Raw genomic sequence first — 11,698 nt, forward strand, 5'->3', positions numbered from 1 at the left:
CATCACTGTCCAGAGCTGTAGAAAATCTGTACTTTGTAGAAGAATAAAACAGTTGCACATATGGCTAGAAATTTCCTACACTTCTTGGAGAACCCATGGTAGTGCCACACCTGGGACAGTCAAGAATATAGGTATACCTGAACAGTAAAAATGAATGCTGAAAGTCATCCTGTGCAGTAAAAAATGAATTAAAATTTAGTATCAATTAATAGGAAATGATGTCTAAAAATAATTAGAAGCAAACAGGGCTTCCCTGGTGGCACAGTTGTTAAGAATCTGCCTGCCAATGCAGGGGCACAGGTTCAAGCCCTGAGCCGGGAAGATCCCACATGCCATGGAGCAATTAAGCCTGTGCACCACAACTACTGAGCCTGCGCTCTAGAACCCACGAGCCACAACTACTGAGCCCGCGTACCACAACTACTGAGGCCCGTGCTTCTAGAGCCTGTGCTCTGCAACAAGAGAAGCCACCGCAATGAGAAGCCCATGCACCGCAACGAAGAGTAGCCGCCGCTCGCCGCAACTAGAGAAAGCCCGCGTGCAGCAACGAAGACCCAACACAGCCAAAAATAAATAAATAAATATATTTTTAAAAAAAAATTAGAAGCAAACAATGAAAGAAAATAGACATACAGATGTGAGTCTAAATCAATGATACACCAGCTTGGGCATGCATCACAGTGGCCTGGAGGGCTTGTTAAAACATGGACTTTAGAAATGGGCCCCACCCACAAAATTTCTGACTCAGTAGGTCTGTGATGGGGCCTGAGAATTTGAATTTTAAATAAGTTCCCAGAAGATGCTGATGCTACTGGTCTGGGGACAACACTTTGAGAATCACTCATCTGAATAATTGTTTAAGTAAAATTAAAAAATCTTTTTAAATGTTCCTGAGACATTTCTTCAATGTAAAGAAGAGGAGGAGGCATATATCCATAAAATTAATTATTAACAGTTTTAAAACATTTCTTTATTCAAGAAATATTGATCATCTACTATATGCTGGGCACTGTTCTAAGTCTTAGAGATATAGCAGTCAACAAAACAAGAAGAAAAGAAATCTTGTCCTCAGAGAGCTTAATTCTAGAGTGGGAGACAGGCAGTAAATCTAAATATAGTTGTCCCTTGGTATCCACAGGGGACTGGTTCCAGGACCAGCCACAGATACCAAGATCTGCAAATGCTTACATCCCATAGTCGGCCCTCCAAATCTGTGGTTCTATATCCAAGGATTCAACCAACCATGGATGATGTAGTACTGTATATATTTATTGAAAAAAATCCATGTATAATTGGACCCACACAGTTCAACCTGTGTTGTTCAGGAGTCAACTGTAATTAAAATACAGAGTATGACAGAGGGTGACAAGTGGTATGGCAAAAAACAAAACAGGGAAAGGAAATGCAATTGTAAGAGAATGCAGTTTTAAATATGGTGGTAGTGGTGATACAAGCTCAAGTTTACTTAGTGTTGACACAATCTTGACGAATATGAAAACAAGTCATGTATATATGATGGAAGAGTGTTCCAGGCATACCTTTTTTAGAATCTGAGGGAGTGGGAAGAGAGAGAAAGATGCTGAACTCCTCTGACATACAGAAGAGGAAAAAGTAAGAAATTTTTCTATTAAATCAAGATTTGAAAAATAATCAGATTTGCAGGAGAGGTAGAAAGCTCATACACTGCTTTTGGTAGTCAAGTTTGCACAACCTATTTAAATGTAAATCTGACAGTATACATCAAAACCTGAAAATATTTTGCACTCCTACTTCCAGGAATCTATTCTATGAAACACAATCAGGGTGTACTATAATTATCACAGAACACAGAGAAGTTGGATAAAACATAAGTTGCCAATTAATTGATTAAATAAAGTATGACACCCTCATAAGATAGAAGTTGGTGTGGTAGACGGAGATAATTTGAGAGAAAACATGCAGGTTTTTTTAACATGAAAAACCACAAGACTGAGTTCATAGCAATCACAGCTACTGGAAAATGAGGGGAGAATCCCAGAAAAGAGAGACTCAAAGGGGGGGAACCCAAATTATGTGAATAAAGTCTGCACAAGTCTCTGGCTGACCCCTGAATCATGCAGGTATGGCACAACTCCTAACCCTTTGTCTTTTGAACTGAGCTTTCATTTGTGCTGCTTCCTCAGGGACAGAATTTAAAGTCTGAGTTCAATGATGTTAATTACTTGATAGAACAAAAACATTAACACTCCTCCAAGAAATATAATGGAATCCAGAATTGCCACAACTTAGCATTCATGGTATCCAGGATACAAGACAAACTTACTTGACATTCAAAGAATTAGGAAAATGTGACCTCATTTCAAGAACAGACAACCAACCCAGAAATTGGAATAAGCTGATGAGGATATTAATGTAGCTATTATAACTACGCTTAATGAAATAAAATATGCTCAAAATGAATGTAAAGATTTTTAACTCAGAGAAGAAATTGAAACTACAAAGAAAAACCAAAAGAGAATTCTCAAACTGAAAAATACAATGTCTGAAATTTAAAATTCACAGGATAAGTTTGCCAAATGTAAATTACAGGGGAAAGAGTCATTGACTTGAAATAGATCAGTAGAAATGATCAAACAAGTGAGAGAAAAATGATGAAAAGACATTAACCTGTGACTTGGGGGACAAAAAACCATGTCTTGCATATATGTAGATGAAATCCCAAAAGGAGAGTTAGGAGAGAATGGGACATACAAAATATTTGAAGATATAATGGCTGATATTTCCCCAAGTTTGGTAATTGACATAAATGTACTGATTTGAAAATCTCAGCAAACTCCAAGCAGGATGAAAATTAAGAAAGCCATGATTAGGTACTTCCTAGACAAGCTCTATAACTTAAAGATAGAAATAAAATCTTGGGACTTCCCTGGTGGTCCCAAGACTCCACGCTCCCAATGCAGGGGGCCCAGATTTGATCCCTGGTCAGGGAACTAGATCCTGCATGCATGCCGCAACTAAAAGTCTGCATGCCGCAACTAAGAAGCCCACATGCCACAACTAAGAAGCCTGCATGCTGCAACTAAGACCCAGCACAGCCAAAATAAATATATAAGTAAATATTTTTAAAAAAAGAAGAGCATATTCCAAATCAATATCTTTAAAAAAAGAAAGAAAGAAAATCTTGAAATCCAGGGGAAAAAATGACACATATTTGATAAAAACAATCTTAATGATTGGTGACTTATCAAAAACTGTGGAGGCCAGAAGACAGTGGATTGGTATCCTTAAAAATGCTGTAGAAAAAAAACAAAAAAACCTTCAACCTCAACCTCAAATTCTATATCCAGCAAAACTATCCTTTAAGAATGGAGGTGGAGCAAATGGTGCTAGTTTTTTTTTTAAGCCACAGTTTCATTGTCTTAGTTAAAGCAGGATTATTAAGTGGTGATTTTAAATTCTTTTTTTTTTTAGCAACTTCAAGTATAACAACTGGAATAAGTGTTTATTTTCTATTAACAAAAATGAATTTTGATAAAAAAGAAAAAAGAATGGAGGTGAAATAACGACATTTTAGATAAATGAATTAAGAGAATTTGTTCCCAATGACCATAAAGTTCTTTGGGTTGAAGGGAAATAATACCAGATGGAAACTCAGCTCTTCAGGAAGCATTAAAGAGTAACAGAAATGGTAAATACATAGGTAAATATAAAAGACTATTCTAACTTGTTAATTTCTTGAAAATACTTAGGATTGTTTAAAACAAAACTTATAACATTGCCTTATGTGGAGTGTAAGGTATTTAGATTCAGTACATATAACAACTCTAGCATAAAGAAAGGCGAGTGGACCTATATTGTAGAGAGTTTCTAAATTTTATGTGCTATAAATAATAGCAATTGAAAGTAGAATGAAAGTCAAGGTTGTATAGAGCAATATCTAGAGAAACCATTAAAGAGTAAAGCAAAGAAGTATAGCCAGAAACACAACAGATAAACTTAAATGAACCTCTAATAAGTATTTAAAATTCCTAATGGAAGCAGGAAAGGAGGTACAGAGGAAAAAAATCAAAGGGGAAAAACAATACAAATAATATGGTGGATCTAAATCCAACCATAGCAATAATTACATTAAAAGTTAATGGAGGGCTTCCATGGTGGCGCAGTGGTTGAGAGTCCGCCTGCCGATGCAGGGGACATGGGTTCGTGCCCCGGTCCGGGAAGATCCCACATGCCGCGGAGCGGCTAGGGCCGTGAGTCATAGCCACTGAGCCTGCGCGTCCAGAGCCTGTGCTCTGCAATGGGAGAGGCCACAACAGTGAGAGGCCCGCGTACCGGAAAAAAAAAAAAAAAAGTTAATGGACTATAAATTGGAAGATTGGGATTGACACATACACACTACCATATATAAAATAGATAACTAATAAGGACCTACTGTATAGCACAGGGAACTTACACTGTAATTGCCTATATGGGAAAAGACTAAAAAAGAGTGGATATGTGTATATATATAACAGATTCATTTTGCTGTACCTCTAAAACTAACACAACATTGTAAATCAATTATACCCCAATAAAAATTAAAAAAAAAAAGTTAATGGACTAAAAGCTCCAATTAAAAGGCAGAGCTTTACATAATGGAGAAAAAAAAGCAAGACCCAGTTTTATGTTCTCTACAAGATCCAAACTTTAAAAAGTCACAGGTAAGTTAAAATTAAATGGATTGAAAATGATATATCATACAAATAGTAAGCATACAAAGGCTGGAATGGCTATATTAATAGCAGACAAAATAGACTTCTCTCTCTTCTTTTTTTTTTTTAGCTTTTTAACTTTTTAAAATTGAGGTATAGGGAATTCCCTGACGGTCCAATGGTTAGGATTCCCAGCTCTCATGGCCGAGGGCCCAGGTTCGATCCCTGGTCGGGGAACTAAAATCCCATAAGCTGCATGGCACAGCCAAAAAAATAAATAAATAAAATTAATTTAAAAAAATAGGGCTTCCCTGGTGGCACAGTGGTTGAGAGTCCGCCTGCTGATGCAGGGGACACGGGTTCGTGCCCCGGTCCGGGAAGATCCCACATGCCACGGAGCGGCTGGGCCCGTGAGCCATGGCCGCTGAGCCTGCGTGTCTGGAGCCTGTGCTCCGCAACGGGAGAGGCCACAACAGTGAGAGGCCCGCGTACCGCAAAAAAATAAATAAAATAAAAAATAAAGTACAGGTATAGTTGATTTACAATATTACATAAATATTACGTGTACAGCATAGTGATTCAGAATTTTTAAAGATTATACTCCATTTATAGTTATTATAAAATATTGGCTATATTCCCTGTACTGTACAATATATCCTTGTAGCTTATTTATTTTATACATAGTAGTTTGTACCTCTTAATCTCCTACCCCTATCTTTCCCCTTCCCCCTTCCTCCTTCCCCCTCCCCATGGGTAACCAGTGGTTTGTTTTCTGTATCTGTGAATCTGTTTCTTTTTTTTTATATTTATTAGTTTTATTGTTTAAATTCTATATGTAAATGATAACATACGGTATTTGTCTTTCTGTCTCTGACTTAATTCACTAAGCATGATACCTTCCAAGTCCATCCATGTTGTTGCAAGTGGCAAAATTTCATTCTTTTTTTATGGCTGAGGAGTATTCCATGTACATATGTACCACATCTTCTTTATTCATTTATCTGTTGATGGATACTTAGGTTGCTTCCATATCTTGGCTATTGTAAATAATGCTGCTGTGAACATTGGGGTGCGTGTATCTTTTCAAATTAGTGTTTCTGTTTTCTTCAGATATATACCCAGGAGTGGAATTGCTGGGTTATATGGTAGCTCTATTTTTAGTTTTTTGAGGAACTTCCATACTGTTTTCCACAGTGGCTGCACCAATTTACATTCCCACAAACAGTGCACTAGGGTTGCCTTTTCTCCACATCCTCTCCAATATTTGTTATTTGTGGTATTTTTGATGATAGCCGTTCTGACAGGTGTGAGGTGAAATCTCATTGTGGTTTTGATTTGCATTTCTCTGATTAGCGATGTTGAGCATCTTTTCATGTGTGTGTTGCCCATCTGTATGTCTTCTTTGGAAAAATATCTTCTGCCTATTCAGGTCTTCTGCCCATTTTTTAATCAGAACAGACTTCTTGATAGAGTGTTATCAGACATAAAGAGGGCCAATTAAAAAAGATAAAAGGATCAATTCATCAGGAATACATAACATACATAAATGTCTATGCACCTAAAAGAGTTCCAAAGTACAGGCATACTTCAGAGTTATTGCAGATTCGGTTCCAGACCACCACAATAAAGTGAGTATCCCAATAAAACAAGTCACATGAACTTTGTAGTTTCCCAGTGCATATATAAATCATATTTACACCATACTGTAGCCTGTGGTGTGCAACAGCATTATGTCTAAAAAAATGTACATACCTTCATTTAAAAAATACTTTATTACTAAAAAATGCTAACCATCATCTGGTCCTTCAGTGAGCTGTAATCTTTTTGCTGGTGGAGGGTCTTGCCTCGATGTTGACGGCTGCTGACTAATCAGGGTGATGGCTGCTGAAGGTTGGGATGGCTGCGGCAGTTTCCGAAAATAAGACAACAACGTTCGTGGCACCCCCAAAAAATTACAGTGATAACATCGAAGATCACTGATTACATATCACCACAACAAATGTAATAATAATGACAAAGTTTGAAATATTGTGAGAATTACCAAAATGTGACACAGAGACCCAAAATGAGCAAATGCTGTTAGAAAACTGGCACTGAGAGACTAGCTCAATGCAAGGTTGCCACAAACCTTCAATTTTTAAAAGACATTTTTTTCTGCAAAGCGCAATAAAATGAGGTATGCCTGTATATGTAGCAGAAATTGAAAGAATTAAACAGATATATCAATATTCCACAATCGTAATTGAAGATTTTCACATCCCCCTCTAGGCAATTGATAGAACAAACTAGACAGAAAAAATTAGTGAAGATATAGACTACCTGAAGAGCACTGTGAAAAACCTTGATATTTCTAGAACATTAGCTCTACAACTGTAAAATATACAGTGTTTTCAAGTGCACAGGGTATGTACACCAAGATAGAAAAATGCTGGGCCACACCACCAGTCTTGATACACTTAAAACAATTAAAATCATGCAGAGTTTGTTCTCTGACCACAATACAATTGTGATTGGGATCTCTGGAGACGGATTCTGAGATAGAGTTGAAGTTTCAGGTGTTTCTTAAAGATCAATACCCATGAAAGGAAGGGGGAGAAGCAGGATTAGGCAAAGGAAGTTTAAATACATTATAGGCCCAAAAATGTCAACCTGGTGAGGAGCTCTGGGGTGAGTGTTTTTCTCTTCCAAGTGTCCTGTATTGGGTCTTCATACCCTGACCCCAACCTTGCTCATTCACCAGATGCAGGCTTCCCTGCAAAGGGCATGACCTTGGGTGAGGCAGCTCTCTGTAGCTGAGGCCCACCTTTAAGTAGCTGACAGCTAGAAATTGTCTTCTAGTTGTACTCCCCACAGCTGAGCAGTAAGACCTTCCTTGCAGAAGAATCTGGATATGCACCTCTATGTCTATCATAATCCATCCCTTGCTCTGCTCAGATATACTTCTCCATACATATCTATATATCTATGTATATCTCCTATATTTCATTATATCTTGGCTGCACCGCTAACAAGCTGTGTGACCTTTTGGTGCCTGAAATTCCTCCTCTGTAAAACAGGGATAATAATGATTTTCCCCCTCAGCATTAAATTAGATCAGAGGTCAGCAAATTTCTTCTCTAAAGGGATAGATAATACTGATAAATATTTTAGATTTGGGGGGCCATATGGTTTCTGTCACGACTCCTCAACTCTGCTGTTATAACACAAAAACAATCATAGACAATATGTAAATGAGTGAGCATGGCCAATAAAACTTTATTTATTAAAACAGACAGCAGGCCAGATTTGCCCACGGGCTGTAGATTGCAGACCCCTGAATTAGATTATACATGTAAAAGAACTATTAATTTAGGGCCTCATAAGGCAAAGGAGATTCCCTGATCCTTGGCAAGGAATTTCCCCCCAAAACAGGAGTGTGTGGCCATTCCCAACGGAGAGAGTCACCTGAATCAAGATGTGGAGGTACGATCAGGATGTCAGATCCAGGGATGTGAAAAGTGGTTTATTATACCTGCTATTCTGTTGAGAAATCCCTTCTTCACTCTGTTTTCCTGACAAATTCCTGCTCCTCTTCCAAGACTCAGTTTTTAAAATCATGTCCTAAGCCTTCCTGAGAGCCCTTCCCACACCTCCATCACTACCACCCAGTCCCTGACAGAGTCAGCCCCCTCTTGCTGTGCCCCCGCAGCACACATCATGCCCCTGTCAGAACACTGATCACACTGCACTGGCATTATCAGATTGAGCTCCTCCCTTGCATCATCAAGCATGGCAATAATACATGTGTGTGACTGAAGGAATGCATGAGCTTTACATTACGGAGAAAAAGTTGGGAGACATAAATATATAGCTAGCAAATCAGGGGAGCTAAACTGATTCTGACACAGTCTTGCCCTGAGTAGCTGTCAGACCAAAGGGGAGAAAGACACAAGTATTGGAAATCCCAGTTCCAGACAACAACATGGCTGTGACAGAGGAAGGCATGTTCAGCTGTGCCCATAAAAAGGAACAGATGCCTGGGGGATCTGGAAAAACCTAGAGAGAAGAGGATGTTGGAGCCCAGCTTTGAAGCATGAATAGTAGTTCTCCTGGCATATGGTTGGGAAGGATATTCCAGAAGCATGAAGTACACCTGTATCTGATTTTAAAGAGCTGAGTGACCCCTGAGAATTAATCTCCAGTGTCTTTAAGCATTAGTTAGGGCTGGCTATTCTGTAGTAATGTTAAAAGGTAAACTAAGGCATATTAAAATTTTTAAGAGTTTGAGCAAAAAGTGATTTGAATTGGGCAGCACCAAACCACAGGTGGTTAGAAGTACTCCACTGGCAGGAGCTGGGGGGTAAGACTTTTACAGAGAAGACAGAAGCAAAGCAAGGAAATTATTTGATTGCTGGTAGTTTAAGCAGTTGCCTTATTTGTAGTTTCCCTTATTTGGGAAAGCTTGTTGGCTGTTTGTGATTGGTTGTCCTTAGGTTTTGATTTCTTAACGTCGAGGCATTTGACAGGCTTAGGTTTTGGTTTGATAGAATTATAATGGCATGTCTCTTCAAATCACTGCAAAAATTGGAAAAACACTAGAAAAGGAATAAACCTAAAACAAACGAACAAGTAATATTGGGTATAACCATTTTATCAGTGAAGATCCCTTTTAAAAGCTGCAGCTTTTAGATTAGATTTACAGGAAGGAAAACTAACATTTGTTGGTTGCTAGATTAAATAGTGTAGAAATTAAGGTGCTAAGGTTATCTAACTCATCCATGGTTACCCAGCTTTTAAGGGCAGGACCAGGATTACAAAACAAATACATCTAAAATTATGCAAAAACTTTCACAATAAAAAGGTAGACAAAAAGAAATCTGTAGGGCTCTGATGACAAACCTTGTATGAATTTTGCGATGACACCATACACAAGGGCCTATGCCATAGGGTAGAGCCCATTATAGGCAGAATACGGACATAGGAAGCCAAAGATATGCATTTTCATTTTCTAGGACTGATGTAACAAATTACCAGAAACTGCATGGCTTAAAACAACAGAAATTTATTGTCTCTCAGTTCTGCAGGCCAGAAGTCTTAAATCAAGATGTCGGCAGGGCCACATTCCTTTTGGAGCCTCTACAGGAGAATCCTTCCTCACCTTTCCAACTTCTGGTGGCTGTCAGCATTCCTTTTGGCTGCATCATTCCAATCTCTGCCTCTATCTCCATGTGACTATCTTCTGCCTCTTCTCTTCTGTGTTTGTCTTCTCCTCTTCTGTCTCTTATCAGGGCATTTGGATTTAGGGCCCACCTGGGTAGTCCAGGGTGATTTCACCCCAAGACCCTAACTTGTATCTGCAAAGACCTTTTTTCCAAATAAAGTAATATTCACAGGTTTCAGGGGTTTGAACATAGACATATATTTTGGGGGACCACAATTCAACCCACAACAGTACATGAAACTGGAGGACAAATATGAATCATAATCGAAGCAGAAAGCAAACAGATGAAGCCATTCTGAGTTTTAGGATAAGAGGTGGGGCAGATATTGAGGTAAAAAATCCTGACTATGTTTGTCTATAAATTAGCACATGCATGTAAAATTAGACCAGGGCAATGATTTTCAAACAGGAATTCCTGGAGGTACATGGAAATACATGTAGGTATGGTTTGGAGTTAATAAATTTCCATATTCTCTTTCCTAAAGTTTATTATCTGAAAGCAAATCTGTATTCACAACAACTCTTCTCTAGGTTTACATAAGAAAAGTATACTCCTCACTCATCCCACACTTCACTAATGCATACCAGACAAAATGGTTATCATTTTCTGGTGATAAATGAAGACACCATAAAGCCTTATGGCTTCTTTCTGCCAAGGGTGAACTATGGGATTAGAAATGATGTACTTTGGCCAATGTTAGGATTTCTAACATGAGATTATAGTAGAAGTAGGAGGAGGAGTAACTAAATTTTTAAGAACTTCACTTTTCTTTAAAAATTACCCCAACTGTTGCCAAAGAATGTATCGCTCTTGAGGGAGGGTCCCTTGAGAAGACAAAAAGAACATAAAAATATTAATGCTAAAAACAGCCTTCTTTTTCTGTTTGTTTGGGGTTTTGTTTTGTTTTTTTGGCCACGCTGCACAGCTTGCGGGATCTTAGCTCCCTGACCAGGGATCGAATCTGTGCCCCCGGTCCGCTGCAATGGAAGCTCGGCGTCCTAACCACTGGACTGCCACGGGATTCCCCAAACAGCCTTCTTTATGTAATTAAACAAACAATTATTTTCACCTGTTTTCAACCTTCATCCCTAAGTGTTTTTAGCTGGAAAGGAAAGCATCTTTGAACAACAGTAGTAAAGGTAGTAGTAAAGGTCTGCGGCACTATATTTGGTCATCCACTTGACAGGAAGTGACAGCTGGTCTGAGATAAGGACCTACAAGGATTCCCGACTAGTGGCAAGTGGCTTGGTTGGTTGGCAAGAGGCCTGAAAGGATTAAGATTGGGATAGTGTGGACAAGGAAGTCTGGGCAAGAGGCATGTGCATGGGGTTGTGCACCAGCTGTAGACTTTTGTGTCTCAGAAACAACCCCCTACAGAAGAGGCACTCAACAACTGGATGTACTAGCAAATGTCAGCCAGGCTCTGTGTTTTTCCACCACAGTGCTTGTGCAGTGGGTTCATGAATTGAGAAACCATGACTGCAGAGATGGAAGTGTTACATAAAAGACTCAACAGTATGGTCTCCTTCTCACCAAAGCTGATCTAGCTAATGTTGCTGTTGAATACCTGAAAGTTCAGCAGCAGAGACTGACTCTAAGCCTCTGTGGTAACATCTCTAAAGAGATCAGCCAGCCACTTGGTGGCAAGTTGATTACAATGGGCACATTCCATCCTGGAAGAGGTGGTGATTTGTTCTTAATGGAGTTGACAACTAACCTTGGTGTGGGTTTGCCTTTGCTGTGTGCAGTGACTCTGGCTGCATAATTGAGAGCTTACTGAATGCCTAAGTTATGGATGTGGGATCCTCCAAATCATTGCCTAAGACC

The sequence above is a fragment of the Globicephala melas genome, chromosome 6 (assembly GCF_963455315.2).
Source record: "Globicephala melas chromosome 6, mGloMel1.2, whole genome shotgun sequence".
NCBI classification, from domain to species: domain Eukaryota; kingdom Metazoa; phylum Chordata; class Mammalia; order Artiodactyla; family Delphinidae; genus Globicephala; species Globicephala melas.